Below are 3597 nucleotides of genomic sequence, written 5' to 3'. Positions count from 1 at the left end.
GAGAGGGAGAAATGGATGAAGGGGTGTAAGAAGAAAGAACAGAAGGAAGGAAGGAAGGAGGTCAGAAAGTAGGATAAGAGAAGCAAAATTAAATATTGATTATAGCCACGTGTTTATGGAAAGTTACATTTTTTAATTAATGAGAGTCTTAGGAAAGTTTAGTAGGATAAGATTTGTTGTCAGAAGGGCCGGCCCGGTGGCGCACTGCTATAGTGCGCCGCTTGGGAGCGCGGTGGCACTCCCGCCGAGGGTTCAGATCCCACATACAGACCGGTTCCCGCTCACTGGCTGAGCGAGGCGCGGGGGCAACACCGAGGGTTGCGATCCCGTTGCTGGTCCCAGTCCAGTACGGGGGCGACACTGAGGGTTGCAATCTGTTGCCGGACACAGAAAAAGACAAAAAGGAAAAAAAAAAAAAAAAAAAAAGATTTGTTGTCAGAAAAATTCTGGAACATGTGACAGTGCCAAGAAAGAAAGGGTTTAGATATGGACACTGACAGTTTCAAAATCAAATGGTGAAAGTAGTGTTAATAAGTAGAAAGATCCTGAGTACTTTACAGTGTCTAGGCTGGTCCTGAAAACTTTGCTAGCCCATCCACATCTTCCACAGGCTTTCTTTATTCAGCAAATCCAGAAAGTATATTCTCCTTTTCTTAAGCCATTCTTTTATATATAAGAAATCTTTTATAGTATGCAGAAAAAATAGCTCAACATAAATGTGAGTTTCCTTTACAGGTTCCAATTGCAGAATTTCACTTTGCTTTGTGCCAATGAGTGCCTGAGGCATCTGTGATTCACTGGAAGCTGAAATTTGAAATGGAATTTTCAATGTTTAAATTAAGCAGTCTGAAACTGTCTGCAAGACAATTTCCATAAAGGGAAGTCACATGGCCTAGCCAAGTCTTGTCTTTCAAATCAGCAAGTAAATATATACACTAGTAAATATGCATTATGTATGTATATATTTAGCATGTCTAATCAGCATAAAATAGTCTAACAGATTATAATTACCAAAGAACTAAACTTAAATATCTCTTCTGTGAACATTTGTTTTATTTAATTTAGTATTTCTGGATGAAATAAATCTCCTATGGTTTTTTCCATATTTGGATTAATTTCTCATGAGAGATTTCAGATAGATTCATATTTTCTCATTTTTGAAATTTTGAATTAACTTACTGTTAAAAACCATGTGGATTTTAAGCCTTTGCAGTTGTATGTATATCAAGAAACTTTGAGTAGTAAAAAAATTTTAAAGCCATATGAGTTGCATATTTTGGAGACTTTGCCAATATCAAAATCTTGCTTTTCTCTATTAAAAACTAACTTAAATTTCCTTTGTTAAAAAACGTCTTGACCCATATACTTCCCGCTAACAGTCTTAAAATGTTTTATTGTATAAATCTGACCTCAAAATGATTTTTTCCCTCCTTAATTATTTTTTCTTTAGATTTTTAAATTTAACATAAGTTGTGTTGCCTGCTACTATGTATCAAGCCTTAGTCTGGGCTCTTGGGATATATGAGTACACAAAATAGACAACATTTGTTAACCTTAGGACTTATCCTTACATTCTAATTTCTAGGAGTCTTCATGTTGAAGTTTGAAAAAAATAGAACAAATTCATGTTCTTATTTGACAAAACACCATATTTTCTGAGCATTCCACCATAGGTTTATTGTGTCCCTGTCTGAAATCATGCAGATGACTTAGCTGTATATGCCATGTCCAGGAATTTCAAGTATGAACAATAGAATAAGAATGTCTTGGAGTTGTCACTGAAATTACAAAATTGTATTTGCTCCTAAGACCAAGTACATACGTACACATCGGTTCATCCAGTGAATCATGCATTTCAGAAAAACAGTGACTCTTCTGACATGGAAAATTCTAGTTAAATTTTTAAAAATGTTACAAATTGCCTTGTATTTTATAGAATGAAGGAAGAAAAATAAAACAGAGTAAATAATGTCATTTAAAAAGACAATGTGCAGAATTGTGGGAAGATGGCAGACTAGAGAAATTTAGGACAAGTTTCTCCCACAAAAGACTAGACCAGGCCCACTGCTACCAGCGATGCACTCGCCAGTGGTAGTGTCAAGCCCCAGGACCACCTTCCCACTGTGAGTTTCTCCCCATCTCACACTGCTCTCGCCTGAACCACAGCTCCAGCCACTGCTGCTGCCAGTAGCCATCTAAACCCATGCTACTGCTCTGACCAGGCCAGCCATGCACAGGAACCCTGCCCACACTGCTGCATGAGTCAGCCTGGCTGTGTGTGGGACCCCTGCTGCAGCCACTTGCAGTGCAGTGGTCATCACTAGTGTTTGTCTAAACTGCTGCAGCAGCCGGACCAGCCAGGCGTGAGACCCCTGCCCGACCTACCTCAACAACCAGCTCAGATACTTATGGGTCCCCCACCTGTTGGGCCTCGCTGAGCCAGAGGCCGACAAAACCGAGTGGGAAGAGACCCCGGTCCAGCCGGGGGTCCCTTGTGGGGCTGAGCGGGATGATGAGTGTCGCTGGCACGGCCCTTCCCCCCCAGGATCTTCCTCCCCGGGGGCCGAGAAAGAACACCACTGAGCCAGGAGAGTGGTCAAAGCCGGAACTCCGTTTATTTGCAGGGTGGCACAGTTTATATAGGGAAAAAGGGCAGGGCGGGTTTTGATATGAGAGATCAAGCAAAGAGCCAATAAGAAGGGCTTAAAAGGATAGGGTGAGGTGGTGGGGAGGCTTTACGCGAATACGGAACTAAAGTTGCTGAATCACTGGGACCCGGAAGGGCGAGGCTGGCAGCTACGTGCCGTTGAGCGCTAGTGAAATGGTGGCTGCGGAGCGCATGAACTGGCGCCCGTGCGCGTCAGGGCGCATGCGCGCAAAGTTATGCCCAACAGGGTACGAGATAATTTCTTCTGCATGTGCATATTCAGTTGTCCCAACAACATTTATCAAAGAGACTGTCCTTTCCCCATTTTGTGCTCTTGTCACCGGTGTTGAAGATCAATTGATTGCAAATGCACGAGTTTATTTCTGGGCTCTCTATCCTGCTCCATTGGTTGATGTGTATGTTTTTATACCCGTACCATGCTGTTGCCGTTATAGTCATGCATCACTTAATGACGGAGGGTACATTCTGAGAAATGCGCCATTAGGCAATTTTGTGGTTGTGCAAACATCATAGAGCATATTTACACAAACCTAGATGGTGAGGACTACCACACACCTGGGCTATATGGTATAGCTAATGGCTCCTAGGCTACAAACTTGTAGTGTGTTGCTGTACTGAATCCTGTAGGCAATTGTAACACAATAAGTATTTGTGTATCTAAACATAGAAAAGTTAGAGTGAAAATACAGTACTGTCATCCTACGAGGCCACTATCATATATGTGGTTGGTTATTGACTAAAATATCATTATGCAACAAATGACTCTACTATAGTGTTTAAATGTAGTTTGAAATCGGGTGTTGCAATGCTTACAGCTTTGTTCTTTCTACTCAAGATTGCTGTGGCTATTCAGATTTGTGGTTTAATACAAATATTAGGATTGTTTTTTCTATTTCCATGAAAAATGACATTGGAATTTTGCTAGAAAT

Source organism: Galeopterus variegatus, unplaced genomic scaffold (genome assembly GCF_000696425.1).
Source record: "Galeopterus variegatus unplaced genomic scaffold, G_variegatus-3.0.2 Scaffold2284, whole genome shotgun sequence".
Taxonomy (NCBI): Eukaryota; Metazoa; Chordata; class Mammalia; order Dermoptera; family Cynocephalidae; genus Galeopterus; species Galeopterus variegatus.
This window is presented reverse-complemented; position numbering follows the sequence as displayed.